Raw genomic sequence first — 24,141 nt, forward strand, 5'->3', positions numbered from 1 at the left:
TACTGCTCAATTGCTACATTAAAACGTTATGATTCTTTTTCAGAACTGGAAAAACACAAGCGTGACAGCACTCGAACCTGTAATCTTCAGATCCGAAGTCCGACGCCTTATCCATTAGGCCACACGGTCACTGACGACCAACATTTACATGTATACGACTCATCTCGAAACGCTCACACCCCTGAGGATTTGTGTTTTCGTTCTACACAGCAGCTGCCCCTTGCTCTTTCCCACCCATTCGTTACATTCAACCTCTGACGAGACCGACCAAATATAGACTGAGAAACAAGACCACACACTTTGTGCATTCGGAATCGAAGGCAGGGCGTCCCTCGCCGCATTTGCTACGATTGCCATTTGCTACTTCTGCAGAAGCGGCGGCGGCGGCGGCGGCGGCGGCGGCGACGACGACGACGACGAATATCGCGAGAGGCTCTGAGATATGTGAGAAATACATCTATAAAATGTAATTCAGACTGCATCGTCCCACCTTATGCTGTACCGCTTTGGCAAATGCTTTATCTGCGCCATTCGCCTTAATCGCATCTGAGAGTGATTCTTAAAAAAACGCCTGTCGCTAATTGTTCGTCATCACAGGTACTGTTTGCTATACGGCCACGACGCGCAACTGATTTCCAAAATTCATCTTTCTCCTGTGAGGATGGAACTTACGACCCCTGGTTTATTAGACCAGTGCTCTACCACTGAGCTAAAGAGGCGCGGCCTAGCGGTACTCTTGGGTACTTCGTCCTTACGGTCGTCTGCATCATCAGACTTTAGCTGACAACACTTCATATTACCGGCTAATATTTGCAGCTATGGCGACAAATTACTGCTTGGCTACACATCTGACACGTAACCGATGTGCTCTCCAAACAACAACACTTGCATTTCAGAACATGTCTTTCACACATGTCTACAAAATCACCTTCACCTTCAAATACAGCTTCCTTGCGACTGACAGAGACGTAGGCAAAGTTTAAAGTTGCTATTTCCATTAAATCTCGTTAATCAGAAAAACGGTAATTTACACCTGCAGCGGAACAAAATTCCGTTCCGCCCAGCGTCTGGCTCGAACCCACGACCCTGGGATTAAGAGTCTGACGCTCTACCGACTGAGCTAGCCGGCTGCCTCGGTGAATACCTGCCGGGTAGCACGTCACACAGTACTCGTTTGGGTTGGGTGGTCCCATACAGAATCTCTCCATGATGCCTAATGTTTTCCTAACGTCACACTCGTCACGTGTTCACTTTTATGTCATAATCCTTTCTGAGAGGTAAAGAAATTGCATGACAACATGCAGAGCTAGTGGCGTCAAAATTAACACACATACTTTATGTGACTCAAAAGCCGAACGAGTTACTTTCCGACGTTGTTTTAGATGTGCAAGTGATAGTCAAAACTCGCTGTGTCGGCACTCTGCCGACCATTTCGATAGTTAACACCGGTCTTGTTGTGTGTGTTTCAAGCTCAAGAGCATCTCCAAGCAAAAAATGGTCAACAGCAACATTCAGACGGTTTCGTACTGCTCAATTGCTACATTAAAACGTTATGTTTCTTTTTCAGAACTGGAAAAACACAAGCGTGACAGCACTCGAACCTGTAATCTTCAGATCCGAAGTCCGACGCCTTATCCATTAGGCCACACGGTCACTGACGACCAACATTTACATGTATACGACTCATCTCGAAACGCTCACACCCCTGAGGATTTGTGTTTTCGTTCTACACAGCAGCTGCCCCTTGCTCTTTCCCACCCATTCGTTACATTCAACCTCTGACGAGACCGACCAAATATAGACTGAGAAACAAGACCACACACTTTGTGCATTCGGAATCGAAGGCAGGGCGTCCCTCGCCGCATTTGCTACGATTGCCATTTGCTACTTCTGCAGAAGCGGCGGCGGCGGCGGCGGCGGCGGCGGCGACGACGACGACGACGAATATCGCGAGAGGCTCTGAGATATGTGAGAAATACATCTATAAAATGTAATTCAGACTGCATCGTCCCACCTTATGCTGTACCGCTTTGGCAAATGCTTTATCTGCGCCATTCGCCTTAATCGCATCTGAGAGTGATTCTTAAAAAAACGCCTGTCGCTAATTGTTCGTCATCACAGGTACTGTTTGCTATACGGCCACGACGCGCAACTGATTTCCAAAATTCATCTTTCTCCTGTGAGGATGGAACTTACGACCCCTGGTTTATTAGACCAGTGCTCTACCACTGAGCTAAAGAGGCGCGGCCTAGCGGTACTCTTGGGTACTTCGTCCTTACGGTCGTCTGCATCATCAGACTTTAGCTGACAACACTTCATATTACCGGCTAATATTTGCAGCTATGGCGACAAATTACTGCTTGGCTACACATCTGACACGTAACCGATGTGCTCTCCAAACAACAACACTTGCATTTCAGAACATGTCTTTCACACATGTCTACAAAATCACCTTCACCTTCAAATACAGCTTCCTTGCGACTGACAGAGACGTAGGCAAAGTTTAAAGTTGCTATTTCCATTAAATCTCGTTAATCAGAAAAACGGTAATTTACACCTGCAGCGGAACAAAATTCCGTTCCGCCCAGCGTCTGGCTCGAACCCACGACCCTGGGATTAAGAGTCTGACGCTCTACCGACTGAGCTAGCCGGCTGCCTCGGTGAATACCTGCCGGGTAGCACGTCACACAGTACTCGTTTGGGTTGGGTGGTCCCATACAGAATCTCTCCATGATGCCTAATGTTTTCCTAACGTCACACTCGTCACGTGTTCACTTTTATGTCATAATCCTTTCTGAGAGGTAAAGAAATTGCATGACAACATGCAGAGCTAGTGGCGTCAAAATTAACACACATACTTTATGTGACTCAAAAGCCGAACGAGTTACTTTCCGACGTTGTTTTAGATGTGCAAGTGATAGTCAAAACTCGCTGTGTCGGCACTCTGCCGACCATTTCGATAGTTAACACCGGTCTTGTTGTGTGTGTTTCAAGCTCAAGAGCATCTCCAAGCAAAAAATGGTCAACAGCAACATTCAGACGGTTTCGTACTGCTCAATTGCTACATTAAAACGTTATGTTTCTTTTTCAGAACTGGAAAAACACAAGCGTGACAGCATTCGAACCTGTAATCTTCAGATCCGAAGTCCGACGCCTTATCCATTAGGCCACACGGTCACTGACGACCAACATTTACATGTATACGACTCATCTCGAAACGCTCACACCCCTGAGGATTTGTGTTTTCGTTCTACACAGCAGCTGCCCCTTGCTCTTTCCCACCCATTCGTTACATTCAACCTCTGACGAGACCGACCAAATATAGACTGAGAAACAAGACCACACACTTTGTGCATTCGGAATCGAAGGCAGGGCGTCCCTCGCCGCATTTGCTACGATTGCCATTTGCTACTTCTGCAGAAGCGGCGGCGGCGACGACGACGACGACGACGACGACGACGACGACGAATATCGCGAGAGGCTCTGAGATATGTGAGAAATACATCTATAAAATGTAATTCAGACTGCCTCGTCCCACCTTATGCTGTACCGCTTTGGCAAATGCTTTATCTGCGCCATTCGCCTTAATCGCATCTGAGAGTGATTCTTAAAAAAACGCCTGTCGCTAATTGTTCGTCATCACAGGTACTGTTTGCTATACGGCCACGACGCGCAACTGATTTCCAAAATTCATCTTTCTCCTGTGAGGATGGAACTTACGACCCCTGGTTTATTAGACCAGTGCTCTACCACTGAGCTAAAGAGGCGCGGCCTAGCGGTACTCTTGGGTACTTCGTCCTTACGGTCGTCTGCATCATCAGACTTTAGCTGACAACACTTCATATTACCGGCTAATATTTGCAGCTATGGCGACAAATTACTGCTTGGCTACACATCTGACACGTAACCGATGTGCTCTCCAAACAACAACACTTGCATTTCAGAACATGTCTTTCACACATGTCTACAAAATCACCTTCACCTTCAAATACAGCTTCCTTGCGACTGACAGAGACGTAGGCAAAGTTTAAAGTTGCTATTTCCATTAAATCTCGTTAATCAGAAAAACGGTAATTTACACTTGCAGCGGAACAAAATTCCGTTCCGCCCAGCGTCTGGCTCGAACCCACGACCCTGGGATTAAGAGTCTGACGCTCTACCGACTGAGCTAGCCGGCTGCCTCGGTGAATACCTGCCGGGTAGCACGTCACACAGTACTCGTTTGGGTTGGGTGGTCCCATACAGAATCTCTCCATGATGCCTAATGTTTTCCTAACGTCACACTCGTCACGTGTTCACTTTTATGTCATAATCCTTTCTGAGAGGTAAAGAAATTGCATGACAACATGCAGAGCTAGTGGCGTCAAAATTAACACACATACTTTATGTGACTCAAAAGCCGAACGAGTTACTTTCCGACGTTGTTTTAGATGTGCAAGTGATAGTCAAAACTCGCTGTGTCGGCACTCTGCCGACCATTTCGATAGTTAACACCGGTCTTGTTGTGTGTGTTTCAAGCTCAAGAGCATCTCCAAGCAAAAAATGGTCAACAGCAACATTCAGACGGTTTCGTACTGCTCAATTGCTACATTAAAACGTTATGTTTCTTTTTCAGAACTGGAAAAACACAAGCGTGACAGCATTCGAACCTGTAATCTTCAGATCCGAAGTCCGACGCCTTATCCATTAGGCCACACGGTCACTGACGACCAACATTTACATGTATACGACTCATCTCGAAACGCTCACACCCCTGAGGATTTGTGTTTTCGTTCTACACAGCAGCTGCCCCTTGCTCTTTCCCACCCATTCGTTACATTCAACCTCTGACGAGACCGACCAAATATAGACTGAGAAACAAGACCACACACTTTGTGCATTCGGAATCGAAGGCAGGGCGTCCCTCGCCGCATTTGCTACGATTGCCATTTGCTACTTCTGCAGAAGCGGCGGCGGCGACGACGACGACGACGACGACGACGACGACGAATATCGCGAGAGGCTCTGAGATATGTGAGAAATACATCTATAAAATGTAATTCAGACTGCCTCGTCCCACCTTATGCTGTACCGCTTTGGCAAATGCTTTATCTGCGCCATTCGCCTTAATCGCATCTGAGAGTGATTCTTAAAAAAACGCCTGTCGCTAATTGTTCGTCATCACAGGTACTGTTTGCTATACGGCCACGACGCGCAACTGATTTCCAAAATTCATCTTTCTCCTGTGAGGATGGAACTTACGACCCCTGGTTTATTAGACCAGTGCTCTACCACTGAGCTAAAGAGGCGCGGCCTAGCGGTACTCTTGGGTACTTCGTCCTTACGGTCGTCTGCATCATCAGACTTTAGCTGACAACACTTCATATTACCGGCTAATATTTGCAGCTATGGCGACAAATTACTGCTTGGCTACACATCTGACACGTAACCGATGTGCTCTCCAAACAACAACACTTGCATTTCAGAACATGTCTTTCACACATGTCTACAAAATCACCTTCACCTTCAAATACAGCTTCCTTGCGACTGACAGAGACGTAGGCAAAGTTTAAAGTTGCTATTTCCAAAATTCCGTTCCGCCCAGCGTCTGGCTCGAACCCACGACCCTGGGATTAAGAGTCTGACGCTCTACCGACTGAGCTAGCCGGCTACCTCGGTGAATACCTGCCGGGTAGCACGTCACACAGTACTCGTTTGGGTTGGGTGGTCCCATACAGAATCTCCCCATGATGCCTAATGTTTTCCTAACGTCACACTCGTCACGTACTTCACTTTTATGTCATAATCATTTCTGAGAGGTAAAGAAATTGCATGACAACATGCAGAGCTAGTGGCGTCAAAATTAACACACATACTTTATGTGACTCAAAAGCCGAACGAGTTACTTTCCGACGTTGTTTTAGATGTGCAAGTGATAGTCAAACCTCCCTGTGTCGGCACTCGGCCGACCATTTCGATAGTTAACACCGGTCTTGTTGTGTGTGTTTCAAGCTCAAGAGCATCTCCAAGCAAAAAATGGTCAACAGCAACATTCAGACGGTTTCGTACTGCTCAATTGCTACATTAAAACGTTATGTTTCTTTTTCAGAACTGGAAAAACACAAGCGTGACAGCATTCGAACCTGTAATCATCAGATCCGAAGTCCGACGCCTTATCCATTAGGCCACACGGTCACTGACGACCAACATTTACATGTATACGACTCATCTCGAAACGCTCACACCCCTGAGGATTTGCGTTTTCGTTCTACACAGCCGCTGCACCTTGCTCTTTCCCACCCATTCGTTACATTCAACCTCTGACGTGACCGACCAAATATAGACTGAGAAACAAGACCACACACTTTGTGCATTCGGAATCGAAGGCAGGGCGACCCTCGCCGCATTTGCTACGATTGCCATTTGCTACTTCTGCAGAAGCGGCGGCGGCGGCGGCGGCGACGACGACGACGACGACGAATAATATCGCGAAAGGCTCTGAGATATGTGAGAAATACATCTATAAAATGTAATTCAGACTGCCTCGTCCCACCTTATGCTGTACCGCTTTGGCAAATGCTTTATCTGCGCCATTCGCCTTAATCGCATCTGAGAGTGATTCTTAAAAAAACGCCTGTCGCTAATTGTTCGTCATCACAGGTACTGTTTGCTATACGGCCACGACGCGCAACTGATTTCCAAAATTCATCTTTCTCCTGTGAGGATGGAACTTACAACCCCTGGTTTATTAGACCAGTGCTCTACCACTGAGCTAAAGAGGCGCGGCCTTGTGGTACTCTTGGGTACTTCGTCCTTACGGTCGTCTGCATCATCAGACTTTAGCTGACAACACTTCATATTACCGGCTAATATTTGCAGCTATGGCGACAAATTTCTGCTTGGCTACACATCTGACACGTAACCGATGTGCTCTCCAAACAACAACACTTGCATTTCAGAACATGTCTTTCACACATGTCTACAAAATCACCTTCACCTTCAAATACAGCTTCCTTGCGACTGACAGAGACGTAGGCAAAGTTTAAAGTTGCTATTTCCATTAAATCTCGTTAATCAGAAAAACGGTAATTTACACTTGCAGTGGAACAAAATTCCGTTCCGCCCAGCGTCTGGCTCGAACCCACGACCCTGGGATTAAGAGTCTGACGCTCTACCGACTGAGCTAGCCGGCTACCTCGGTGAAAACCTGCCGGGTAGCACGTCACACAGTACTCGTTTGGGTTGGGTGGTCCCATACAGAATCTCCCCATGATGCCTAATGTTTTCCTAACGTCACACTCGTCACGTACTTCACTTTTATGTCATAATCATTTCTGAGAGGTAAAGAAATTGCATGACAACATGCAGAGCTAGTGGCGTCAAAATTAACACACATACTTTATGTGACTCAAAAGCCGAACGAGTTACTTTCCGACGTTGTTTTAGATGTGCAAGTGATAGTCAAAACTCGCCGTGTCGGCACTCGGCCGACCATTTCGATAGTTAACACCGGTCTTGTTGTGTGTGTTTCAAGCTCAAGAGCATCTCCAAGCAAAAAATGGTCAACAGCAACATTCAGACGGTTTCGTACTGCTCAATTGCTACGTTAAAACGTTATGTTTCTTTTTCAGAACTGGAAAAACACAAGCGTGACAGCATTCGAACCTGTAATCATCAGATCCGAAGCCCGACGCCTTATCCATTAGGCCACACGGTCACTGACGACCAACATTTACATGTATACGACTCATCTCGAAACGCTCACACCCCTGAGGATTTGCGTTTTTGTTCTACACAGCCGCTGCCCCTTGCTCTTTCCCACCCATTCGGTACATTCAACCTCTGACGTGACAGACCAAATATAGACTGAGAAACAAGACCACACACTTTGTGCATTCGGAATCGAAGGCAGGGCGTCCCTCGCCGCATTTGCTACGATTGCCATTTGCTACTTCTGCAGAAGCGGCGGCGGCGGCGGCGGCGGCGACGACGACGACGACGAATATCGCGAGAGGCTCTGAGATATGTGAGAAATACATCTATAAAATGTAATTCAGACTGCATCGTCCCACCTTATGCTGTACCGCTTTGGCAAATGCTTTATCTGCGCCATTCGCCTTAATCGCATCTGAGAGTGATTCTTAAAAAAACGCCTGTCGCTAATTGTTCGTCATCACAGGTACTGTTTGCTATACGGCCACGACGCGCAACTGATTTCCAAAATTCATCTTTCTCCTGTGAGGATGGAACTTACGACCCCTGGTTTATTAGACCAGTGCTCTACCACTGAGCTAAAGAGGCGCGGCCTAGCGGTACTCTTGGGTACTTCGTCCTTACGGTCGTCTGCATCATCAGACTTTAGCTGACAACACTTCATATTACCGGCTAATATTTGCAGCTATGGCGACAAATTACTGCTTGGCTACACATCTGACACGTAACCGATGTGCTCTCCAAACAACAACACTTGCATTTCAGAACATGTCTTTCACACATGTCTACAAAATCACCTTCACCTTCAAATACAGCTTCCTTGCGACTGACAGAGACGTAGGCAAAGTTTAAAGTTGCTATTTCCATTAAATCTCGTTAATCAGAAAAACGGTAATTTACACCTGCAGCGGAACAAAATTCCGATCCGCCCAGCGTCTGGCTCGAACCCACGACCCTGGGATTAAGAGTCTGACGCTCTACCGACTGAGCTAGCCGGCTGCCTCGGTGAATACCTGCCGGGTAGCACGTCACACAGTACTCGTTTGGGTTGGGTGGTCCCATACAGAATCTCTCCATGATGCCTAATGTTTTCCTAACGTCACACTCGTCACGTGTTCACTTTTATGTCATAATCCTTTCTGAGAGGTAAAGAAATTGCATGACAACATGCAGAGCTAGTGGCGTCAAAATTAACACACATACTTTATGTAACTCAAAAGCCGAACGAGTTACTTTCCGACGTTGTTTTAGATGTGCAAGTGATAGTCAAAACTCGCTGTGTCGGCACTCTGCCGACCATTTCGATAGTTAACACCGGTCTTGTTGTGTGTGTTTCAACCTCAAGAGCATCTCCAAGCAAAAAATGGTCAACAGCAACATTCAGACGGTTTCGTACTGCTCAATTGCTACATTAAAACGTTATGTTTCTTTTTCAGAACTGGAAAAACACAAGCGTGACAGCATTCGAACCTGTAATCATCAGATCCGAAGTCCGACGCCTTATCCATTAGGCCACACGGTCACTGACGACCAACATTTACATGTATAAGACTCATCTCGAAACGCTCACACCCCTGAGGATTTGTGTTTTCGTTCTACACAGCAGCTGCCCCTTGCTCTTTCCCACCCATTCGTTACATTCAACCTCTGACGAGACCGACCAAATATAGACTGAGAAACAAGACCACACACTTTGTGCATTCGGAATCGAAGGCAGGGCGTCCCTCGCCGCATTTGCTACGATTGCCATTTGCTACTTCTGCAGAAGCGGCGGCGGCGGCGACGACGACGACGACGACGACGACGACGACGACGACGACGAATATCGCGAGAGGCTCTGAGATATGTGAGAAATACATCTATAAAATGTAATTCAGACTGCCTCGTCCCACCTTATGCTGTACCGCTTTGGCAAATGCTTTATCTGCGCCATTCGCCTTAATCGCATCTGAGAGTGATTCTTAAAAAAACGCCTGTCGCTAATTGTTCGTCATCACAGGTACTGTTTGCTATACGGCCACGACGCGCAACTGATTTCCAAAATTCATCTTTCTCCTGTGAGGATGGAACTTACAACCCCTGGTTTATTAGACCAGTGCTCTACCACTGAGCTAAAGAGGCGCGGCCTTGTGGTACTCTTGGGTACTTCGTCCTTACGGTCGTCAGCATCATCAGACTTTAGCTGACAACACTTCATATTACCGGCTAATATTTGCAGCTATGGCGACAAATTACTGCTTGGCTACACATCTGACACGTAACCGATGTGCTCTCCAAACAACAACACTTGCATTTCAGAACATGTCTTTCACACATGTCTACAAAATCACCTTCACCTTCAAATACAGCTTCCTTGCGACTGACAGAGACGTAGGCAAAGTTTAAAGTTGCTATTTCCATTAAATCTCGTTAATCAGAAAAACGGTAATTTACACTTGCAGCGGAACAAAATTCCGTTCCGCCCAGCGTCTGGCTCGAACCCACGACCCTGGGATTAAGAGTCTGACGCTCTACCGACTGAGCTAGCCGGCTACCTCGGTGAATACCTGCCGGGTAGCACGTCACACAGTACTCGTTTGGGTTGGGTGGTCCCATACAGAATCTCCCCATGATGCCTAATGTTTTCCTAACGTCACACTCGTCACGTACTTCACTTTTATGTCATAATAATTTCTGAGAGGTAAAGAAATTCCATGACAACATGCAGAGCTAGTGGCGTCAAAATTAACACACATACTTTATGTGACTCAAAAGCCGAACGAGTTACTTTCCGACGTTGTTTTAGATGTGCAAGTGATAGTCAAAACTCGCTGTGTCGGCACTCGGCCGACCATTTCGATAGTTAACACCGGTCTTGTTGTGTGTGTTTCAAGCTCAAGAGCATCTCCAAGCAAAAAATGGTCAACAGCAACATTCAGACGGTTTCGTACTGCTCAATTGCTACATTAAAACGTTATGTTTCTTTTTCAGAACTGGAAAAACACAAGCGTGACAGCATTCGAACCTGTAATCATCAGATCCGAAGTCCGACGCCTTATCCATTAGGCCACACGGTCACTGACGACCAACATTTACATGTATACGACTCATCTCGAAACGCTCACACCCCTGAGGATTTCTGTTTTCGTTCTACACAGCCGCTGCCCCTTGCTCTTTCCCACCCATTCGTTACATTCAACCTCTGACGTGACCGACCAAATATAGACTGAGAAACAAGACCACACACTTTGTGCATTCGGAATCGAAGGCAGGGCGACCCTCGCCGCATTTGCTACGATTGCCATTTGCTACTTCTGCAGAAGCGGCGGCGGCGGCGGCGGCGGCGGCGACGACGACGACGACGACGAATATCGCGAGAGGCTCTGAGATATGTGAGAAATACATCTATAAAATGTAATTCAGACTGCCTCGTCCCACCTTATGCTGTACCGCTTTGGCAAATGCTTTATCTGCGCCATTCGCCTTAATCGCATCTGAGAGTGATTCTTAAAAAAACGCCTGTCGCTAATTGTTCGTCATCACAGGTACTGTTTGCTATACGGCCACGACGCGCAACTGATTTCCAAAATTCATCTTTCTCCTGTGAGGATGGAACTTACAACCCCTGGTTTATTAGACCAGTGCTCTACCACTGAGCTAAAGAGGCGCGGCCTTGTGGTACTCTTGGGTACTTCGTCCTTACGGTCGTCAGCATCATCAGACTTTAGCTGACAACACTTCATATTACCGGCTAATATTTGCAGCTATGGCGACAAATTACTGCTTGGCTACACATCTGACACGTAACCGATGTGCTCTCCAAACAACAACACTTGCATTTCAGAACATGTCTTTCACACATGTCTACAAAATCACCTTCACCTTCAAATACAGCTTCCTTGCGACTGACAGAGACGTAGGCAAAGTTTAAAGTTGCTATTTCCATTAAATCTCGTTAATCAGAAAAACGGTAATTTACACTTGCAGCGGAACAAAATTCCGTTCCGCCCAGCGTCTGGCTCGAACCCACGACCCTGGGATTAAGAGTCTGACGCTCTACCGACTGAGCTAGCCGGCTACCTCGGTGAATACCTGCCGGGTAGCACGTCACACAGTACTCGTTTGGGTTGGGTGGTCCCATACAGAATCTCCCCATGATGCCTAATGTTTTCCTAACGTCACACTCGTCACGTACTTCACTTTTATGTCATAATCATTTCTGAGAGGTAAAGAAATTGCATGACAACATGCGGAGCTAGTGGCGTCAAAATTAACACACATACTTTATGTGACTCAAAAGCCGAACGAGTTACTTTCCGACGTTGTTTTAGATGTGCAAGTGATAGTCAAAACTCGCTGTGTCGGCACTCGGCCGACCATTTCGATAGTTAACACCGGTCTTGTTGTGTGTGTTTCAAGCTCAAGAGCATCTCCAAGCAAAAAATGGTCAACAGCAACATTCAGACGGTTTCGTACTGCTCAATTGCTACATTAAAACGTTATGTTTCTTTTTCAGAACTGGAAAAACACAAGCGTGACAGCATTCGAACCTGTAATCATCAGATCCGAAGTCCGACGCCTTATCCATTAGGCCACACGGTCACTGACGACCAACATTTACATGTATACGACTCATCTCGAAACGCTCACACCCCTGAGGATTTGCGTTTTCGTTCTACACAGCCGCTGCCCCTTGCTCTTTCCCACCCATTCGTTACATTCAACCTCTGACGTGACCGACCAAATATAGACTGAGAAACAAGACCACACACTTTGTGCATTCGGAATCGAAGGCAGGGCGACCCTCGCCGCATTTGCTACGATTGCCATTTGCTACTTCTGCAGAAGCGGCGGCGGCGGCGGCGGCGACGACGACGACGACGACGAATAATATCGCGAGAGGCTCTGAGATATGTGAGAAATACATCTATAAAATGTAATTCAGACTGCCTCGTCCCACCTTATGCTGTACCGCTTTGGCAAATGCTTTATCTGCGCCATTCGCCTTAATCGCATCTGAGAGTGATTCTTAAAAAAACGCCTGTCGCTAATTGTTCGTCATCACAGGTACTGTTTGCTATACGGCCACGACGCGCAACTGATTTCCAAAATTCATCTTTCTCCTGTGAGGATGGAACTTACGACCCCTGGTTTATTAGACCAGTGCTCTACCACTGAGCTAAAGAGGCGCGGCCTAGCGGTACTCTTGGGTACTTCGTCCTTACGGTCGTCTGCATCATCAGACTTTAGCTGACAACACTTCATATTACCGGCTAATATTTGCAGCTATGGCGACAAATTACTGCTTGGCTACACATCTGACACGTAACCGATGTGCTCTCCAAACAACAACACTTGCATTTCAGAACATGTCTTTCACACATGTCTACAAAATCACCTTCACCTTCAAATACAGCTTCCTTGCGACTGACAGAGACGTAGGCAAAGTTTAAAGTTGCTATTTCCATTAAATCTCGTTAATCAGAAAAACGGTAATTTACACTTGCAGCGGAACAAAATTCCGTTCCGCCCAGCGTCTGGCTCGAACCCACGACCCTGGGATTAAGAGTCTGACGCTCTACCGACTGAGCTAGCCGGCTACCTCGGTGAATACCTGCCGGGTAGCACGTCACACAGTACTCGTTTGGGTTGGGTGGTCCCATACAGAATCTCCCCATGATGCCTAATGTTTTCCTAACGTCACACTCGTCACGTACTTCACTTTTATGTCATAATCATTTCTGAGAGGTAAAGAAATTGCATGACAACATGCAGAGCTAGTGGCGTCAAAATTAACACACATACTTTATGTGACTCAAAAGCCGAACGAATTACTTTCCGACGTTGTTTTAGATGTGCAAGTGATAGTCAAAACTCGCTGTGTCGGCACTCGGCCGACCATTTCGATACTTAACACCGGTCTTGTTGTGTGTGTTTCAAGCTCAAGAGCATCTCCAAGCAAAAAATGGTCAACAGCAACATTCAGACGGTTTCGTACTGCTCAATTGCTACATTAAAACGTTATGTTTCTTTTTCAGAACTGGAAAAACACAAGCGTGACAGCATTCGAACCTGTAATCATCAGATCCGAAGTCCGACGCCTTATCCATTAGGCCACACGGTCACTGACGACCAACATTTACATGTATACGACTCATCTCGAAACGCTCACACCCCTGAGGATTTCTGTTTTCGTTCTACACAGCCGCTGCCCCTTGCTCTTTCCCACCCATTCGTTACATTCAACCTCTGACGTGACCGACCAAATATAGACTGAGAAACAAGACCACACACTTTGTGCATTCGGAATCGAAGGCAGGGCGACCCTCGCCGCATTTGCTACGATTGCCATTTGCTACTTCTGCAGAAGCGGCGGCGGCGGCGGCGGCGACGACGACGACGACGAATATCGCGAGAGGCTCTGAGATATGTGAGAAATACATCTATAAAATGTAATTCAGACTGCCTCGTCCCACCTTATGCTGTACCGCTTTGGCAAATGCTTTATCTGCGCCATTCGCCTTAATCGCATCTGAGAGTGATTCTTAAAAAAACGCCTGTCGCTAATTGTTCGTCATCACAGGTACTGTTTGCTATACGGCCACGACGCGCAACTGATTTCCAAAATTCATCTTTCTCCTGTGAGGATGGAACTTACAACCCCTGGTTTATTAGACCAGTGCTCTACCACTGAGCTAAAGAGGCGCGGCCTTGTGGTACTCTTGGGTACTTCGTCCTTACGGTCGTCAGCATCATCAGACTTTAGCTGACAACACTTCATATTACCGGCTAATATTTGCAGCTATGGCGACAAATTACTGCTTGGCTACACATCTGACACGTAACCGATGTGCTCTCCAAACAACAACACTTGCATTTCAGAACATGTCTTTCACACATGTCTACAAAATCACCTTCACCTTCAAATACAGCTTCCTTGCGACTGACAGAGACGTAGGCAAAGTTTAAAGTTGCTATTTCCATTAAATCTCGTTAATCAGAAAAACGGTAATTTACACTTGCAGCGGAACAAAATTCCGTTCCGCCCAGCGTCTGGCTCGAACCCACGACCCTGGGATTAAGAGTCTGACGCTCTACCGACTGAGCTAGCCGGCTACCTCAGTGAATACCTGCCGGGTAGCACGTCACACAGTACTCGTTTGGGTTGGGTGGCCCATACAGAATCTCCCCATGATGCCTAATGTTTTCCTAACGTCACACTCGTCACGTACTTCACTTTTATGTCATAATCATTTCTGAGAGGTAAAGAAATTGCATGACAACATGCAGAGCTAGTGTCGTCAAAATTAACACACGTACTTTATGTGACTCAAAAGCCGAGCGAGTTACTTTCCGACGTTGTTTTAGATGTGCAAGTGATAGTCAAAACTCGCTGTGTCGGCACTCGGCCGACCATTTCGATAGTTAACACCGGTCTTGTTGTGTGTGTTTCAAGCTCAAGAGCATCTCCAAGCAAAAAATGGTCAACAGCAACATTCAGACGGTTTCGTACTGCTCAATTGCTACATTAAAACGTTATGTTTCTTTTTCAGAACTGGAAAAACACAAGCGTGACAGCATTCGAACCTGTAATCATCAGATCCGAAGTCCGACGCCTTATCCATTAGGCCACACGGTCACTGACGACCAACATTTACATGTATACGACTCATCTCGAAACGCTCACACCCCTGAGGATTTCTGTTTTCGTTCTACACAGCCGCTGCCCCTTGCTCTTTCCCACCCATTCGTTACATTCAACCTCTGACGTGACCGACCAAATATAGACTGAGAAACAAGACCACACACTTTGTGCATTCGGAATCGAAGGCAGGGCGACCCTCGCCGCATTTGCTACGATTGCCATTTGCTACTTCTGCAGAAGCGGCGGCGGCGGCGGCGGCGACGACGACGACGACGAATATCGCGAGAGGCTCTGAGATATGTGAGAAATACATCTATAAAATGTAATTCAGACTGCCTCGTCCCACCTTATGCTGTACCGCTTTGGCAAATGCTTTATCTGCGCCATTCGCCTTAATCGCATCTGAGAGTGATTCTTAAAAAAACGCCTGTCGCTAATTGTTCGTCATCACAGGTACTGTTTGCTATACGGCCACGACGCGCAACTGATTTCCAAAATTCATCTTTCTCCTGTGAGGATGGAACTTACAACCCCTGGTTTATTAGACCAGTGCTCTACCACTGAGCTAAAGAGGCGCGGCCTTGTGGTACTCTTGGGTACTTCGTCCTTACGGTCGTCTGCATCATCAGACTTTAGCTGACAACACTTCATATTACCGGCTAATATTTGCAGCTATGGCGACAAATTACTGCTTGGCTACACATCTGACACGTAACCGATGTGCTCTCCAAACAACAACACTTGCATTTCAGAACATGTCTTTCACACATGTCTACAAAATCACCTTCACCTTCAAATACAGCTTCCTTGCGACTGACAGAGACGTAGGCAAAGTTTAAAGTTGCTATTTCCATTAAATCTCGTTAATCAGAAAAACGGTAATTTACACTTGCAGCGGAACAAAATTCCGTTCCGCCCAGCGTCTGGCTCGAACCCACGACCCTGGGATTAAGAGTCTGACGCTCTACCGACTGAGCTAGCCGGCTACCTCGGTGAGTACCTGCCGGGTAGCACGTCACACAGTACTCGTTTGGGTTGGGTGGTCCCATACAGAATCTCCCCATGATGCCTAATGTTTTCCTAACGTCACACTCGTCACGTACTTCACTTTTATGTCATAATCATTTCTGAGAGGTAAAGAAATTGCATGACAACATGCAGAGCTAGTGGCGTCAAAATTAACACACATACTTTATGTGACTCAAAAGCCGAACGAGTTACTTTCCGACGTTGTTTTAGATGTGCAAGTGATAGTCAAAACTCGCTGTGTCGGCACTCGGCCGACCATTTCGATAGTTAACACCGGTCTTGTTGTGTGTGTTTCAAGCTCAAGAGCATCTCCAAGCAAAAAATGGTCAACAGCAACATTCAGACGGTTTCGTACTGCTCAATTGCTACATTAAAACGTTATGTTTCTTTTTCAGAACTGGAAAAACACAAGCGTGACAGCATTCGAACCTGTAATCATCAGATCCGAAGTCCGACGCCTTATCCATTAGGCCACACGGTCACTGACGACCAACATTTACATGTATACGACTCATCTCGAAACGCTCACACCCCTGAGGATTTCTGTTTTCGTTCTACACAGCCGCTGCCCCTTGCTCTTTCCCACCCATTCGTTACATTCAACCTCTGACGTGACCGACCAAATATAGACTGAGAAACAAGACCACACACTTTGTGCATTCGGAATCGAAGGCAGGGCGACCCTCGCCGCATTTGCTACGATTGCCATTTGCTACTTCTGCAGAAGCGGCGGCGGCGGCGGCGGCGACGACGACGACGACGAATATCGCGAGAGGCTCTGAGATATGTGAGAAATACATCTATAAAATGTAATTCAGACTGCCTCGTCCCACCTTATGCTGTACCGCTTTGGCAAATGCTTTATCTGCGCCATTCGCCTTAATCGCATCTGAGAGTGATTCTTAAAAAAACGCCTGTCGCTAATTGTTCGTCATCACAGGTACTGTTTGCTATACGGCCACGACGCGCAACTGATTTCCAAAATTCATCTTTCTCCTGTGAGGATGGAACTTACAACCCCTGGTTTATTAGACCAGTGCTCTACCACTGAGCTAAGGAGGCGCGGCCTTGTGGTACTCTTGGGTACTTCGTCCTTACGGTCGTCTGCATCATCAGACTTTAGCTGACAACACTTCATATTACCGGCTAATATTTGCAGCTATGGCGACAAATTACTGCTTGGCTACACATCTGACACGTAACCGATGTGCTCTCCAAACAACAACACTTGCATTTCAGAACATGTCTTTCACACATGTCTACAAAATCACCTTCACCTTCAAATACAGCTTCCTTGCGACTGACAGAGACGTAGGCAAAGTTTAAAGTTGCTATTTCCATTAAATCTCGTTAATCAGAAAAACGGTAATTTACACTTGCAGCGGAACAAAATTCCGTTCCGCCCAGCGTCTGGCTCGAACCCACGACCCTGGGATTAAGAGTCTGACGCTCTACCGACTGAGCTAGCCGGCTACCTCGGTGAATATCTGCCGGGTAGCACGTCACACAGTACTCGTTTGGGTTGGGTGGTCCCATACAGAATCTCCCCATGATGCCTAATGTTTTCCTAACGTCACACTCGTCACGTACTTCACTTTTATGTCATAATCATTTCTGAGAGGTAAAGAAATTGCATGACAACATGCAGAGCTAGTGGCGTCAAAATTAACACACATACTTTATGTGACTCAAAAGCCGAACGAGTTACTTTCCGACGTTGTTTTAGATGTGCAAGTGATAGTCAAAACTCGCTGTGTCGGCACTCGGCCGACCATTTCGATAGTTAACACCGGTCTTGTTGTGTGTGTTTCAAGCTCAAGAGCATCTCCAAGCAAAAAATGGTCAACAGCAACATTCAGACGGTTTCGTACTGCTCAATTGCTACATTAAAACGTTATGTTTCTTTTTCAGAACTGGAAAAACACAAGCGTGACAGCATTCGAACCTGTAATCTTCAGATCCGAAGTCCGACGAATTATCCATTAGGCCACACGGTCACTGACGACCAACATTTACATGTATACGACTCATCTCGAAACGCTCACACCCCTGAGGATTTCTGTTTTCGTTCTACACAGCAGCTGCCCCTTGCTCTTTCCCACCCATTCGTTACATTCAACCTCTGACGAGACCGACCAAATATAGACTGAGAAACAAGACCACACACTTTGTGCATTCGGAATCGAAGGCAGGGCGTCCCTCGCCGCATTTGCTACGATGGCCATTTGCTACTTCTGCAGAAGCGGCGGCGGCGACGACGACGACGACGACGACGACGACGACGACGACGACGACGACGACGAATATCGCGAGAGGCTCTGAGATATGTGAGAAATACATCTATAAAATGTAATTCAGACTGCCTCGTCCCACCTTATGCTGTACCGCTTTGGCAAATGCTTTATCTGCGCCATTCGCCTTAATCGCATCTGAGAGTGATTCTTAAAAAAACGCCTGTCGCTAATTGTTCGTCATCACAGGTACTGTTTGCTATACGGCCACGACGCGCAACTGATTTCCAAAATTCATCTTTCTCCTGTGAGGATGGAACTTACGACCCCTGGTTTATTAGACCAGTGCTCTACCACTGAGCTAAAGAGGCGCGGCCTAGCGGTAATCTTGGGTACTTCGTCCTTACGGTCGTCTGCATCATCAGACTTTAGCTGACAACACTTCATATTACCGGCTAATATTTGCAGCTATGGCGACAAATTACTGCTTGGCTACACATCTGACACGTAACCGATGTGCTCTCCAAACAACAACACTTGCATTTCAGAACATGTCTTTCACACATGTCTACAAAATCACCTTCACCTTCAAATACAGCTTCCTTGCGACTGACAGAGACGTAGGCAAAGTTTAAAGTTGCTATTTCCATTAAATCTCGTTAATCAGAAAAACGGTAATTTACACTTGCAGCGGAACAAAATTCCGTTCCGCCCAGCGTCTGGCTCGAACCCACGACCCTGGGATTAAGAGTCTCACGCTCTACCGACTGAGCTAGCCGGCTACCTCGGTGAAAACCTGCCGGGTAGCACGTCACACAGTACTCGTTTGGGTTGGGTGGTCCCATACAGAATCTCCCCATGATGCCTAATGTTTTCCTAACGTCACACTCGTCACGTACTTCACTTTTATGTCATAATCATTTCTGAGAGGTAAAGAAATTGCATGACAACATGCAGAGCTAGTGGCGTCAAAATTAACACACATACTTTATGTAACTCAAAAGCCGAACGAGTTACTTTCCGACGTTGTTTTAGATGTGCAAGTGATAGTCAAAACTCGCTGTGTCGGCACTCTGCCGACCATTTCGATAGTTAACACCGGTCTTGTTGTGTGTGTTTCAAGCTCAAGAGCATCTCCAAGCAAAAAATGGTCAACTGCAACATTCAGACGGTTTCGTACTGCTCAATTGCTACATTAAAACGTTATGTTTCTTTTTCAGAACTGGAAAAACACAAGCGTGACAGCATTCGAACCTGTAATCTTCAGATCCGAAGTCCGACGAATTATCCATTAGGCCACACGGTCACTGACGACCAACATTTACATGTATACGACTCATCTCGAAACGCTCACACCCCTGAGGATTTGTGTTTTCGTTCTACACAGCAGCTGCCCCTTGCTCTTTCCCACCCATTCGTTACATTCAACCTCTGACGAGACCGACCAAATATAGACTGAGAAACAAGACCACACACTTTGTGCATTCGGAATCGAAGGCAGGGCGACCCTCGCCGCATTTGCTACGATTGCCATTTGCTACTTCTGCAGAAGCGGCGGCGGCGGCGACGACGACGACGACGACGAATATCGCGAGAGGCTCTGAGATATGTGAGAAATACATCTATAAAATGTAATTCAGACTGCCTCGTCCCACCTTATGCTGTACCGCTTTGGCAAATGCTTTATCTGCGCCATTCGCCTTAATCGCATCTGAGAGTGATTCTTAAAAAAACGCCTGTCGCTAATTGTTCGTCATCACAGGTACTGTTTGCTATACGGCCACGACGCGCAACTGATTTCCAAAATTCATCTTTCTCCTGTGAGGATGGCACTTACGACCCCTGGCTTATTAGACCAGTGCTCTACCACTGAGCTAAAGAGGCGCGGCCTAGCGGTACTCTTGGGTACTTCGTCCTTACGGTCGTCTGCATCATCAGACTTTAGCTGACAACACTTCATATTACCGGCTAATATTTGCAGCTATGGCGACAAATTACTGCTTGGCTACACATCTGACACGTAACCGATGTGCTCTCCAAACAACAACACTTGCATTTCAGAACATGTCTTTCACACATGTCTACAAAATCACCTTCACCTTCAAATACAGCTTCCTTGCGACTGACAGAGACGTAGGCAAAGTTTAAAGTTGCTATTTCCATTAAATCTCGTTAATCAGAAAAACGGTAATTTACACTTGCAGCGGAACAAAATTCCGTTCCGCCCAGCGTCTGGCTCGAACCCACGACCCTGGGATTAAGAGTCTCACGCTCTACCGACTGAGCTAGCCGGCTACCTCGGTGAAAACCTGCCGGGTAGCACGTCACACAGTACTCGTTTGGGTTGGGTGGTCCCATACAGAATCTCCCCATGATGCCTAATGTTTTCCTAACGTCACACTCGTCACGTACTTCACTTTTATGTCATAATCATTTCTGAGAGGTAAAGAAATTGCATGACAACATGCAGAGCTAGTGGCGTCAAAATTAACACACATACTTTATGTAACTCAAAAGCCGAACGAGTTACTTTCCGACGTTGTTTTAGATGTGCAAGTGATAGTCAAAACTCGCTGTGTCGGCACTCTGCCGACCATTTCGATAGTTAACACCGGTCTTGTTGTGTGTGTTTCAAGCTCAAGAGCATCTCCAAGCAAAAAATGGTCAACTGCAACATTCAGACGGTTTCGTACTGCTCAATTGCTACATTAAAACGTTATGTTTCTTTTTCAGAACTGGAAAAACACAAGCGTGACAGCATTCGAACCTGTAATCTTCAGATCCGAAGTCCGACGAATTATCCATTAGGCCACACGGTCACTGACGACCAACATTTACATGTATACGACTCATCTCGAAACGCTCACACCCCTGAGGATTTGTGTTTTCGTTCTACACAGCAGCTGCCCCTTGCTCTTTCCCACCCATTCGTTACATTCAACCTCTGACGAGACCGACCAAATATAGACTGAGAAACAAGACCACACACTTTGTGCATTCGGAATCGAAGGCAGGGCGACCCTCGCCGCATTTGCTACGATTGCCATTTGCTACTTCTGCAGAAGCGGCGGCGGCGGCGACGACGACGACGACGACGACGACGAATATCGCGAGAGGCTCTGAGATATGTGAGAAATACATCTATAAAATGTAATTCAGACTGCCTCGTCCCACCTTATGCTGTACCGCTTTGGCAAATGCTTTATCTGCGCCATTCGCCTTAATCGCATCTGAGAGTGATTCTTAAAAAAACGCCTGTCGCTAATTGTTCGTCATCACAGGTACTGTTTGCTATACGGCCACGACGCGCAACTGATTTCCAAAATTCATCTTTCTCCTGTGAGGATGGAACTTACGACCCCTGGTTTATTAGACCAGTGCTCTACCACTGAGCTAAAGAGGCGCGGCCTAGCGGTACTCTTGGGTACTTCGCCCTTACGGTCGTCTGCATCATCAGACTTTAGCTGACAACACTTCATATTACCGGCTAATATTTGCAGCTATGGCGACAAATTACTGCTTGGCTACACATCTGACACGTAACCGATGTGCTCTCCAAACAACAACACTTGCATTTCAGAACATGTCTTTCACACATGTCTACAAAATCACCTTCACCTTCAAATACAGCTTCCTTGCGACTGACAGAGATGTAGGCAAAGTTTAAAGTAGCTATTTCCATTAAATCTCGTTAATCAGAAAAACGGTAATTTACACCTGCAGCGGAACAAAATTCCGTTCCGCCCAGCGTCTGGCTCGAACCCACGACCCTGGGATTAAGAGTCTGACGCTCTACCGACTGAGCTAGCCGGCTACCTCGGTGAATACCTGCCGGGTAGCACGTCACACAGTACTCGTTTGGGTTGGGTGGTCCCATACAGAATCTCCCCATGATGCCTAATGTTTTCCTAACGTCACACTCGTCACGTACTTCACTTTTATGTCATAATCATTTCTGAGAGGTAAAGAAATTGCATGACAACATGCTGAGCTAGTGGCGTCAAAATTAACACACATACTTTATGTGACTCAAAAGCCGAACGAGTTACTTTCCGACGTTGTTTTAGATGTGCAAGTGATAGTCAAAACTCGCTGTGTCGGCACTCGGCCGACCATTTCGATAGTTAACACCGGTCTTGTTGTGTGTGTTTCAAGCTCAAGAGCATCTCCAAGCAAAAAATGGTCAACAGCAACATTCAGACGGTTTCGTACTGCTCAATTGCTACATTAAAACGTTATGTTTCTTTTTCAGAACTGGAAAAACACAAGCGTGACAGCATTCGGACCTGTAATCTTCAGATCCGAAGTCCGACGAATTATCCATTAGGCCACACGGTCACTGACGACCAACATTTACATGTATACGACTCATCTCGAAACGCTCACACCCCTGAGGATTTGTGTTTTCGTTCTACACAGCAGCTGCCCCTTGCTCTTTCCCACCCATTCGTTACATTCAACCTCTGACGAGACCGACCAAATATAGACTGAGAAACAAGACCACACACTTTGTGCATTCGGAATCGAAGGCAGGGCGACCCTCGCCGCATTTGCTACGATTGCCATTTGCTACTTCTGCAGAAGCGGCGGCGGCGGCGACGACGACGACGACGACGACGAATATCGCGAGAGGCTCTGAGATATGTGAGAAATACATCTATAAAATGTAATTCAGACTGCCTCGTCCCACCTTATGCTGTACCGCTTTGGCAAATGCTTTATCTGCGCCATTCGCCTTAATCGCATCTGAGAGTGATTCTTAAAAAAACGCCTGTCGCTAATTGTTCGTCATCACAGGTACTGTTTGCTATACGGCCACGACGCGCAACTGATTTCCAAAATTCATCTTTCTCCTGTGAGGATGGAACTTACGACCCCTGGTTTATTAGACCAGTGCTCTACCACTGAGCTAAAGAGGCGCGCCCTAGCGGTACTCTTGGGTACTTCGTCCTTACGGTCGTCTGCATCATCAGACTTTAGCTGACAACACTTCATATTACCGGCTAATATTTGCAGCTATGGCGACAAATTACTGCTTGGCTACACATCTGACACGTAACCGATGTGCTCTCCAAACAACAACACTTGCATTTCAGAACATGTCTTTCACACATGTCTACAAAATCACCTTCACCTTCAAATACAGCTTCCTTGCGACTGACAGAGACGTAGGCAAAGTTTAAAGTTGCTATTTCCATTAAATCTCGTTAATCAGAAAAACGGTAATTTACACCTGCAGCGGAACAAAATTCCGTTCCGCCCAGCGTCTGGCTCGAACCCACGACCCTGGGATTAAGAGTCTGACGCTCTACCGACTGAGCTAGCCGGCTACCTCGGTGAATACCTGCCGGGTAGCACGTCACACAGTACTCGTTTGGGTTGGGTGGTCCCATACAGAATCTCCCCATGATGCCTAATGTTTTCCTAACGTCACACTCGTCACGTACTTCACTTTTATGTCATAATCATTTCTGAGAGGTAAAGAAATTGCATGACAACATGCAGAGCTAGTGTCGTCAAAATTAACACACGTACTTTATGTGACTCAAAAGCCGAGCGAGTTAC

This window comes from Schistocerca gregaria, unplaced genomic scaffold (assembly GCF_023897955.1).
Source record: "Schistocerca gregaria isolate iqSchGreg1 unplaced genomic scaffold, iqSchGreg1.2 ptg000066l, whole genome shotgun sequence".
Lineage (NCBI taxonomy): Eukaryota > Metazoa > Arthropoda > Insecta > Orthoptera > Acrididae > Schistocerca > Schistocerca gregaria.